Below are 11,953 nucleotides of genomic sequence, written 5' to 3'. Positions count from 1 at the left end.
GGACCCCAGTTATTCATATGTTATAATGATTTAGATGGGGGAACTAAATGTAATATCCCCAAATTTGCAGATGACAAAAATGGGTGGGAGGGTGAGTTCTGAGGAGAACGCAGAGATGCTTCAGTATGATTTGGACAAGTTGAGTGAGTGGGCAAATGCATGGCAGATGTGGTATAATCTGGATAAATGTGTGGTTATCCACTTTGGTAGCAAAAACAGGAAGACATATTATTTTATGAATGGCTATAAATTAAAGAGAGGGGAATGTGTAAAAGAGACCTTGGTGTCCTCATTTACCAATTGCTGAACATAAACATGTAGGTGCATCAGGCGGTAAAGAAGGAAAACGGTATGTTGGCCTTCATAGCAAGAGGAAGCGAGTACAGGAGCAGGAATGTCTTGCTGCAATTATATAGGACCTTGGTGAGGTGACACCTGGGATATTGTGTGCAAATTTGGACTCCTTATCTGAGGAAGAATATTTTTGCTATAGAGGGAATGCAGAGGAGGTTTACCAGACTGAGTCCTGGGATGACAGGACAGATGTATGAGGAGAGATTGAGTCAGTTTGGATTATATTCACTGGAGTTTATGTACTCCATTGTCAAAGGGGCAACCATTACTTCTCTCTGGAGTCCACTGGGAAGCTGCCAGGTTTCCCCGGTCAGTCTCCCAAGTGCCGGCAGGTCCCCTGACCTTCCCCATAAGTGGCTCAAATGGCCTCTTGGTAGGTTTCTGGTCTGCCACATTTCCTGCTGCTGAACGACACGGCAACAGGACATCAAGCACAAACCTTGTCACTTTCCTGCACCATTTTGCCAGTCTTCCAGCCTCCCAGTACATCACCAAAGGCCAAGTAAAATTCCAGCCACAAATATAGCCACCACTACATTTATTCACAATCACCAATCTTTCTCTTGCATTCAAAATAAAGCACATAATATGTGACAACAAGGCCTGAACTCATCTGACATCTGCATGAGATCAGTCTCATTGTGAAGGCAGAGCTGGCATGACCGGATGGGGATTAAGAGATGTTGAGTCTGGCATTAGAGGAAAGGTCACCTCGAGGGCATGTGTACACTCCAGCTTCCTTACAAATTCACAACTATTCCTAATCACTAATCACCCAAAACTATCTTCACTCACAAGCTCCATTTGGTCTCACATCTTCCAGCTCTATTGTTAAAACATCCCAAGAGAAAGATATAACTCACACCCTGGAGCAAGTTGAAGATGTGCAACAGCAACCTCGACCCCCTGAGGAAGAGGAGGCTGAAGAGAGTGAGAAAAATGTACCATATCAAAAGCTACCAATGTCACAGGCACCAGCTCAGAGAGGGGCATCAAACATAACTTTGAGTCTAGGTTGGAGGAATGATCCTCATAATGGGATGCGCCAAACACCAATGTGCAATGGAATCAACTCTACAGATTGGAAAATACATCACCGGTGCCATCTTGGCGTAGGGAATAGGTGGGAAAGGTTACATCCCAGTTCTGCTGTAGAGAAGCAAGATGAGGATCTTGCAAGGCTGCTCTTCCTTATAGAACTGCAACAAATCAAATGCCTGGAAACTTGTGTGTCATGGCTAGGATGATGGAGCCCATGTCTACCTTACTCTGGAGCAGGATGCGAAACCTGGAAACTGTCCTCTCTAGCATGGTGAGAATGATCAATTCCAGCCAGCAGTCTGTAGAGCCTGACATTGTGCAGAGTCTGATGACTGAGGTTACAGCTTCTACTGTAGTCATTGTAGATTTCATGGAATGACAAGTGACTGCAGTGGAAGCTCAGGTAGCTGCGGTGGTGGCTCTGCACTTCTCTGCTGAAAGGGACTTGCACCTTGTGTCTGCTGGCAGAGATCTGCCCTCCATTAGAACACTGGGAGGGCTGAGCTCTGAGGCAGCAGCATGTGAAACATGGATCAGGAACCCTCTTTGAATGTCGGCATTTTTGCTCCCTCCCCTGCCCATGCTATTGCCTGGCAACAAGCAGCTCAGATTGCTGAAGGCTATGCAGTCTGAAGCAAGGACATCAAGGCCCACACCCTCCTGAGGATGTCCCAGGAGGATATTTGAACTGCCCTTTTCAGATTCTCAACAAACATCTACCTCACCTGCTGTTACCACTGGAGATAAACTTTGTAGGAATAGTAGATTATTCAAGGTTACTTATGAACAGTCACGAAGGGAAAACATGAGGGTGAATAGTTTCATATTTCTTGGTTAATAATGTTTCTCTCGTTTGTTTTTACTATAGATAAAGAGTGATAGGATCAGGGTGGAATTGCTGGTCTTATTATTTATGATCCTCATGGGGAAGGGGTTAAAAGGATGAGTGCAACTGATGGATTGCTTGATGCATTGTAAGTTCTGGAAGGTACATCAGGCATTAACAGTGACAATGGTAGTCATGAAGGTTTCAGTTGCTTAAAAATTAAAAATTAAATACAATCATGATCTTGACTCCCTCAGCCTGGCCATGCAGCAATGCCTGAGGCTTCCTACCACAAGGCCACAAATCAGTGTAAATAACTGAGCATTTTCATGTACAGACCTTGCATTGTGTGACTGAAAGGGTGGTGCTTTCTGAAGATCCTTGGTGGATAGGGCCTCCTGTTCAGAAGCTGGCTCACTCCCCTCACCTTCATACACCTCTCTATTCCAGTGGCTGCTATTTCTGAGAGGCCTCTTCTTCTTTCCCAGAGCAAGGGAACCCTTAACAAGATACCAATGACCAAGGACTCTCTTTCTCCTGGTGTCTACGTAAGGTGTCTGAGAAGATAGAGTAGCATAGCACTTATTTGTTTAGATGACATTCTCAGATGTTGGTAGAGTTTGGTAGAGTTGGTAGAGTTTTGCAGACGAGACCAAGATTGGTGGCATAGTGGACAGTGAAGAAAGTTATCTCCAATTGCAACGGGATCTTGATCAATTGGGCCAGTGGGCTGATGAATGGCAGATGGAGTTTAATTTAGACAAATGCAAGGTGATGCATTTTGGTAGATTGAACCAGGGCAGGACTTACTCAGTTAATGGTAGGGCGTTGGGGAGAGTTACAGAACAAAGAGATCTAGGGATACAGGTTCATAGCTCCTTGAAAATGGAGTCACAGGTTGACAGAGTGGTGAAGAAGGCATTCGGCATGCTTGGTTTCATCCATCAGAACATTGAATACAGGAGTTGGGACGTCTTACTGAAGTTGTACAAGACATTGGTAAGGTCACACTTGGAATACTGTGTTCAGTTCTGGTCACCCTGTTATAGAAAATATATTATTAAACTAGAAAGAGTGCAGAAAAGATTTACTAGGATGCTACCGGGACTTGATGGTTTGAGTTATAAGGAGAGGCTGGATAGACTGGGACTTTTTTCTCTGGAGCGTAGGAGGCTGAGGAGTGATCTTATAGGAGTCTATAAAATAATGAGGGGCACAGATTAGCTAGATAGTCAATATCTTTTCCCAAAGGTAGGGGAGTCTAAAACTAGAGGGCATAGGTTTAAGGTGAGAGATACAAAAGCGTCCAGAGGGGCAATTTTTTCACACAGAGGGTGGTGAGTGTCTGGAACAAGCTGCCAGAGGTAGTAGTGGAGGCGGGTACAATTTTGTCTTTTAAGAAGCATTTAGATAGTTACATGGGTACGATGAGTATAGAGGGATATGGGCCAAATGTGGGCAATTGGGATTAGCTTAAGGGTTTTTAAAAAAAAGGGTGGCATGGACAAGTTGAGCCGAAGGGCCTGTTTCCATGCTGTAAACCTCTATGACTCTGAGTTTTGGTGAAGTCATCACCAAGTTTCCCAAAAAGACCCTTGATGTGCCTCAAAAGTCATCTTTAAATGCAAGGTAATCTGTCAAAATCAATCATTGAAAATTGAGTATGGATTTAAAACAGCACTTGCAAACTCAGCAATGATTTGTTTACTCCTATTTGGTTTGTCATTGTTAGAAGAGATCATTAAATAAAGTGTTACACACCAAAATGGTGTGCAGCCTTTTTATTGAGTGATGGTAGGCAATTTAATTGTTGATCAGTCCCTTAATAATCCTTTTGGTGATCACACCTAATGTGTGCTTCAACTAAAATGCCTTCTTGCACATAAGTCAAATCATTGAGACCCCAACTTGGTCACCTTGGGGGTTCCATTGCAGCTGAAGTATTTGGTGAGAATTGCCCCCCTTAGAATATTATGCACAGTTCTGCTCTCCATATTATAAAAAAGATTAAAAGGTGCTGAGAAGGTGCAAAAGAAGTTTACAAGGATGATAATGGGTAGTCCCAGAAGATTGCATGGCTCTAAGAGGATAAGGCAATGTAAAGGATGACAATTTGAAAATCAAGGCATTGCCAGACTAGAAAGCAACATTGGCATATGTTTCTGCTTCTCCAATGACACTTAATTTAACACTTGTCTTAGAAGTATATTTTGATTTCACACAGGAAGTTGAAGATAAATTGATTTTCCCCTTAAAGATTCACAGTCATGAAGAATGAAAATAACTCAATTCACGATTATATATACACAGGCAAATAATGAAAATAGGAAAGATGTGCGCAGATTTTTTAAATGTTTGGTTTTTAATGCAACACTTTAACTCCAGAGGTACCCTTCTCCAATCTCATGCTGTGCTACATGCATTTCACTGTATTCTGGTTTAAATTTCAGTTTTAAAAACCCTGGGAAATATTCTGTAAGTTTTTCAAAGGTCTCCCTGCTGGAGCATCCAATAGAAAGACTTCACATATAGAAAGACTCACACAGGAAGGTGTAAAGGTAGTACCTTCCCATTGAATCTTAAGGATGGAATGTTGCCTCCCTGGTGCTCGGGCCAAGGATATCTCAGGACGGTTGCAGGACATTCTGAAGGGGGAGGGTGAACAGCCAGTTGTCATGGTACATATTGGTACAAATGACATAGGTTTCAAAAGGGGTGAGGTACCAAAAGCAGAATATAGGGAGCCAGGAAGCAAGTTGAAAAACAGGACCTCAAAAGTCCTCAGGATTGCTGCTAGCAACACATGTTAATCAGAATAGAAACAGCAGAATGTATAGAATGAATACATGGTTGAAAGGAGGATTCAGAGATGCTTCATCGTGATTTGGACAGGCTGAGTGAGTGGACATATGCATGGAAGATGCAGTATAATATGAGGTTATCCATTTCAGTAGCAATAATAGGAAGGAAGGTTATTATTTGAATGGCTGTAAATTGAGAGAGGTGGATACCCAGAGCGATCTTGGTGTCCTTGTGCATCAGTCACTGAAAGTAAGTGCACAGGTACAGCAGGCAGTAAAGAAGGCAAATGGTATGTAGGCTTTCATAGCGAGAGGATTTGAGTACAAGAGTAAGGATGTTCTACTACATTTGTATAGGGCATTGGTGAGGCCACGCCTAGAGTATTGTGTGCAGTTTTGTTGTCCTTACTTGAGGAAGGATATTCTTTCTAAAGAGGGAGTTCAGCAAAGGTTTACCCGGCTGATTCCTCGGATGGCAGGACTGTTGTATGAGGAGAGGTTGGTTAGGATTATACTCATTGGAGTTTAGGAGAGTGAGAGGGGATCTCATAGAAACTTATTGATGCGCGATTAATTCACTCGGGAGGCCGGGAAATAAAGGCTTTTATTAACAACAAGAATGGAGCATACTGCATAACAATACAATCCCAGACTAAAGGATCACTAGGCAGTGCAGTGACCTTTATACTCCTATAGGTAGGCGGAGCCAACCGGAGTGTACCACAGAACAATACCAACAGGTGGAACACCCCAACCCTAACCCCAACAGTAACAAGAGTAACATATGTACAAGTACCCATAGTGATAACCATCTATGGTTCAGTACCCATAGTGGTAACCATCTATGGTTCACCACATTTATAAAATAATTAGGCAGGGTAGATTCAGAAAGAATGTTCTCAATGATGGGGGAATCCAGAACTATGGGTCATAGTTTTAGGATAAGGGATAAACCTTTTAGGACTGAGGTGAGGAGAAATTTCTTCAGTCAGAGAGTGGTGAATCTGTGGAATTAATGACCACAGGAAGTAGTTGAGGCCAAAACATTGTGTGATTTCAAAAAGGAATTAGATATAGTGCTTGGGGCTAAAGGGATCAAGGGATATGGGGGAAGGCAGGACAGGGTATGGAATTTGATGATCAGCCATGATCATAGTGAATGGCAGGACAGGCTCAAAGGGCTGAATGGCCCACTCTTGTTTCTATTTTCTATATATGTTTCTATGTATGAATCACTCTCTGACCTGCATCTTATGTGGTTGCATTACCTGATATGAGACAACACAGTTCCAGGGACCAGGGTTCAATTCTGGCCTTGGGTGATTGTCTGTGGAGTTTGCATGTTCTCCCTGTGTCGGTGTGAGTTTCCTCTGGGTGTTCCAGTTTCCTTCCATAGTCCAAAGATACACAGGTTAGTGTCTTCTGGCCTTGTTCTGTACTATAGGGATTCTATGAAAAGCAGCCACAACTGTACCAATTTGAATTAAAAAAACTGTCAGGAAATTTAACTTGTATGTTGTTGATCTAATATAACTTCAGTGAAGTGTGCCACTCAGGTTTTCCTCAAATATCTGGCAAGTTAATTGGATTCTGCGTGATGATGTGATGCAGCATCCTCCTTTTAATCTGAAGTAATTATTGTTTATTTAAATGACCAGGCAGTAATTCAAAATCAGAATTGTAACACCACCGTATGTATTTACTGTCCTGGAGCTATTCCTGTAAGGAGGAGCGTGGTTTCTCAAAATTGACTACATTGGTTGCCAAGTTCAGAAAAAGATTTGGGCCTCGATTCTATAACCCTCTCGTTTAGGTGTGTTTTCAGTAGGGGAAGGGGGTAAAATACATAGGGTGCCCAGCCCACCCCCTTCCCGCCAACCCCAACATATTTCCCCTAATATGGGAGAGTGGCCAAGTCATCAGTGGGCTGCCCATTCTTAGACCTATTGAGGCCCTTAACTACTCAATTAATTAGCAATTAAAGATCTCAATCTTTATGCCTCTATTCGCATAAAACATTGGGCCGTGACAGCTGGGCCAGGGTGCAAAACTGCTTTTGAAAGAGTTTCTTTGAAAAGGCAGGAAGGATGAGGGGGTGGCCACATCAGTCCGGAGTGCCCTGTGCGCACGAGGGCACCAACCTCAAGATATCACCCCCACCCCTCCTGACTTAGTTTATCCTTACCCACCCTCCAGCTTCCTCACACCTCTCCGGACTCAGGACTTACCTATGTTTCTGGAACTTCTCCTTTTCCAGGTCCACTGTTTTAAGCAAGTTCGACAATTCTGGAATTTAAATTTCTTTTTTGCACACAGTACCAATTTTGGTACGATTGAATGTGCTACGTGAATACAGCACGGATGCACGGTATTCTTCTTAATCATCTGGACACTTCTCAAAAAAATTCAAGTTAAAATCATGGGTTGGTGTGGGGATACAGTAGCCATAGAACCATAGAATTCTACAGTGCAGAAGAAGGCCATTTGGCCCATTGAGTCTGCACTGATCACAATCCCACCCAGACCCTATGCCCATAACCCCATGTATTTACCTTCGCTAGTCCCCCTGATACCAAGGGACAATTTAGCATGGCCAATCAACCTAACTCACACATCTTTGGACTGTGAGAGGAAACCAGGGCACCCGGAAGAAACCCACGCAGACACGGGGAGAATATGCAAACTCTACACAGTCACCTGAGGCCAGAATTGAACCCGGGTCGCTGGTGCTGTGAGGTAACAGTGCTAACCACTGTGCCACCGTGCCGCCATTGAGAGAGTTCCTTTGGGAGTGTTCAGCACTAAGTTAAGGGACAGAAAATCTGGAGAGTTCCGGATTGGCAGTTGTGCCACTGAGAGACGAAAGTCCGACTCTGTTTAGCCTGACAGCATGTTATTGTTGCAGGGTAGACTTTGTAAAAGTCCAGTCCCCTTTCCAGCTGTTTGCTCAGGTCAAATGTAATGATGGACAGTCTTGGTTCCTGTTTGCACATATAGGTCAATGCTAAATGACTTAGGTCCACCTGTTAAACATTGGCTGCGCAAAAATACTTTACTAGGGAGAGAGGTTGGAGAAATAGAGTCAACGGAGGGAGAAAAGAGAGCAATGTGAGAGATAGTGTGACAGAGCATATAGACCACGAGAAAAAAAGACTCATTAGGGAACCAACTTGAAATTTATTAAAAACACGGCAACCACGAGGCATTTACAGTTTTCCATATTTACTTACCGTGTCACAATGTTGACATGACTGGTTGTCACAAATTAAAGTTAAGTAGGTTATTATCCTTACCATTACTTACCTTTCTGTCTCCTGAGGGCGGCACAGTGGCACAGTGGTTGGCACTGCTGCTTCACAGCGCCAGGGACCCGGATTCGATTCCCGGCTTGTGTCACTGTCTGTGTGGAGTCTGCACGTTCTCCCCATGTCTGTGTGGGTTTCCTCCGGGTGCTCCAGTTTCCTCCCACAGTCCAAAAGACGTGCTGGTTAGGTGCATTGGCCATGCTAAATTCTCCCTCAGTGTACCCGAACAGGCACCGGAGTGTGGCGACTACGGAATTTTCACAGTAACTTCATCGCAGTGTTAATGTAAGCCTATTTGTGACACTAATAAATAAAAATGAAGATAGGTGGCTTGACTATTCCTCCATGGTCCTTCTCTTGCATCTGTTCACCTCAGTTGTGCTGCAGCTCAGTTTACTTATTTTAACGTCTACTCTAATTTTTTAGAAACTCAAATCACTGAACTTACTCATGCTATCTGGCCTCTCCTCCTATCTCACTATATCTGTTCTCTCCAGGGCCCACTTCCCACTGCCACCGCAGCCTGTTGCCTACAACCTCAGTATCTACTTAAGGCTTGCAGTATAGAAGAAACACCAGCAACAACTTTCATTTTATTGTGTCTTTACAATGTGTCCCAAGGCACTTCACAGGAGTACTTATCAAAACAGAATTTGACACAATGAGATATTAGGACAGCCTTAGGTGGAGAAATTGGTTTTCAGTCCAGAGGAAGGTTAATCGTGAGGTTCCTTGGGTTCACTTTTAAGACCGTGTTCGCCTTGACATTTACTAATGATTTAGACTTTGGTATGCTGGGCACAATTTCAAAACTTGCAGATGACATAAAATTTAGAAGTATTGTGAACTATGAGAAGGATAAACCGCAAAAAAAACATAAACAGGTTGGTAGAATGGGCAGCCCACATGGCAGATGAAATTTAATGCAGGGAAGTGTGACGTGATTCATTTTGGTAAGAAGGAAAAGAAGAGGCAAGATAAATATAAAGATAAATATAAAGAAGGGTAGGATTCGAGAACCGTGGATAACCAGGGAAATTGAGGGATTGGTCAAAAAGAAAAGAGAGGCGTACGTTAGGTCCAGGCAGCTAAAAACGGAGGAAGCTCTGGAGGAATACAAAGAAAGTAGGAAAGAACTCAAACGAGGAATTAGAAGGGCCAAAAGGGGTCACGAAATGTCCTTGGCAGACAGGATTAAGGAGAATCCCAAGGCATTTTATTCATACATTAGGAACAAAAGGGTTGTCAGGGAAAACATCGGACCTCTCAGGGACAAAAGTGGGGAATTATGCTTAGAGCCCAAGGAAGTAGGGGAGATCCTAAATGAATACTTTGCGTCGGTATTCACAAAGGAGAGGGATGTGTTGACTGGGAGTGACTCGGAGGGGAGTGTTGACCCGTTAGAGAAAATCTCCATTACAAGGGAGGAAGTGTTAGGTTTTTTAGGGAATATAAAGACTGACAAATCCCCAGGGCCTGATTGAATCTATCCCAGGCTGCTCAGGGAGACGAGAGATGAAATCGCTGGGCCTCTGACGCAAATCTTTGTCTCGTCACTGGACACAGGTGAGGTCCCGGAGGATTGGAGGATAACTAATGTGGTCCTGTTATTTAAGAAGGGTAGGAAGGATAACCCGGGTAATTATAGGCCGGTGAGCTTGACGTCCGTGGTCGGGAAGTTGTTGGCGAGGATTCTTAGAGATAGGATGTCTGCGCATTTAGAAAGGAATAAACTCATTAACGATAGTCAGCATGGTTTTGTGAGAGGGAGGTCATGCCTCACTAACCTGGTGGAGTTTTTTGAAGAAGTGACTAGAATGGTTGACGAGGGAAGGGCCGTGGATGTCGTCTATCTGGACTTTAGTAAAGCGTTTGACAAAGTCCCTCATGGTAGGTTGGTGCAAAAGGTTGGATCTCATGGGATAAAGGGGGAGGTGGCTAGATGGTGGAAAACTGGCTTGGTCACAGAAGACAGAGGGTGGTAGTGGAAGGGTCTTTTTCTGGCTGGAGGCCTGTGACTAGTGGTGTTCCGCAGGGCTCTGTATTGGGACCTCTGCTGTTTGTGATTTATATAAACGATCTGGAAGAAGGTGTAACTGGGGTGATCAGTAAGTTTGCAGACGACACGAAAATGGCTGGACTTGCAGATAGTGAGGAACATTGTCAGAGGCTACAGAAGGATATAGATAGGCTGGAAATTTGGGCAAAGAAATGGCAGATGGAGTTCAATCCAGATAAATGCAAAGTGATGCATTTTGGTAGAACTAACGTAGGGGGGAGCTATACGATAAATGGCAGAACCATAAAGGGTGTAGATACGCAGAGGGACCTGGGTGTGCAAGTCCACAGATCCTTGAAGGAAACGTCACAGGTGGAGAAGGTGGTGAATAAGGCATATGGCATGCTTGCCTTTATAGGATGGGGCATAGAGTATAAAAGTTGGGGTCTGATGTTGCAGTTGTATAGAACGTTGGTTCGGCCGCATTTGGAATACTGCGCCCAGTTCTGGTCGCCACACTACCAGAAGGACGTGGAGGCTTTAGAGAGAGTACAGAGGAGGTTTACCAGGATGTTGCTTGGTATGGAAGGGCTTAGTTATGAGGAGAGATTGGGTAAACTGGGGTTGTTCTCACTGGAAAGACGGAGGATGAGGGGTGACCCAATAGAGGTGTATAAAATTATGAAAGGCATAGATAGGGTGAACGGTGGGAATCTTTTTCCCAGGTCGGTGGTGACGTTCATGAGGGGTCATAGATTCAAGGTGAGGGGGGGGGAGGTTTAACACGGATATCAGAAGGACGTATTTTACACAGAGGGTGGTGGGGGCCTGGAATGCGCTGCCGGGCAAGGTGGTGGAGGCGGACACACTGGGAACGTTTAAGACTTATCTAGATAGCCACATGAACAGAGTAGGAATGGAGGGATACAAAAGAATGGTCTAGTTTGGACCAGGGAGCGGCGTGGGCTTGGAGGGCCGAAGGGCCTGTTCCTGTGCTGTATTGTTCTTTGTTCTTTATACAATTCTAAAGGGTGTGCAAGAGCTGAGAGATTTGGGGTGTATGTGCAACAATCATTGATGGCAGCAGGAAAGGTTGAGAAAACAATAAAGTGTTTGGGAATCTTGGGGTTTACAAATTGGGAAATAGACTATAAAAGCAAGAGAGTTACCATGAAACTATATAAAACGCTGTTTCAGTCTCATCTAGAGTACTGTGTTCAGTTCTGGGCACCACATTTTAGGAAGGATGTGAAAGCATTAGAGAGGGTGCAGAAAAGACTTGCGACAGTAGTCGAAGGGATGAAGAACTTCAGTTACATGAATATGTTGAGGCTGTTCTCCGTGGAGAAGGTTGAGAGGTGCTTTGGTGAATGTGCTTAAAACAATGAGGGATCTGAACAGGGCAGATAGGGAGAAGCTGTCCCATTGGTAGAAAGATCAAGTACCCGAAGACACTGAGCTAAGATGATTGGCAAAAGAAATAGCAGTGACATGAGGAAAAACCATTTTATGCTGTGATTGGTTAGGATCTGATGTGCATTGACTGAGTGTGTGGTGGAGGCAAATTCAATCATTGCTACAAAAGAGAATTGGACAATTATCTGAAGAGGAAAAATTTGGAGAGGCA

Source organism: Mustelus asterias, chromosome 16 (genome assembly GCF_964213995.1).
Source record: "Mustelus asterias chromosome 16, sMusAst1.hap1.1, whole genome shotgun sequence".
NCBI lineage: Eukaryota > Metazoa > Chordata > Chondrichthyes > Carcharhiniformes > Triakidae > Mustelus > Mustelus asterias.
The sequence above is the reverse complement of the archived record's forward strand: the minus strand, read 5'-3'. Positions refer to the sequence as shown.